Source organism: Eimeria tenella, genomic scaffold, assembly GCF_000499545.2.
Source record: "Eimeria tenella Houghton genomic scaffold, Eth_scaff2832, whole genome shotgun sequence".
Lineage (NCBI taxonomy): Eukaryota > Apicomplexa > Conoidasida > Eucoccidiorida > Eimeriidae > Eimeria > Eimeria tenella.
This window is the reverse complement of record NW_013542711.1, coordinates 1160-1591: the sequence shown is the minus strand read 5'-3', so window position 1 is coordinate 1591 and position 432 is coordinate 1160.

The window sequence follows — 432 nt, the reverse complement described above, 5'->3', positions numbered from 1 at the left end:
CTGACTGCCGTGTTGGCAGCGCGGCTACCTGCAGCAGCAGCAGCAGCAGCAGCAGCAGCACGCAGCATGTTCATAATAGGCGGTGCTCTCTAAATGCCCAGTAATAACAGGCAGAGCCCCGTGGAGGGGAAGACTCTAAGACTTAACCTTGCAGCTCTACTACAGTTGTTGCTGCTGCTGCTGCTGCTGCTGCTGCTGAGGTTTGGACTGACCTTGAGGAAGTCTGCTGCAGCAGGAGAGCCCGACAGCAGCAGCTTCATGATCTGGGGGGCTGGCTGCTGCGGCAGCAGCGCCTCCAAAAGTGCTGCCAGCAGCGGCTGCAGCGGCCGCACCTGAAACGTGGGTGTGAGTTCTCTTACAGCGCGCTGCAGCACAGCTTCAATTGCTGCAGCTCTTGCTGCAGCAGCAGCAGCAGCAGCGGAGACGCAGTTC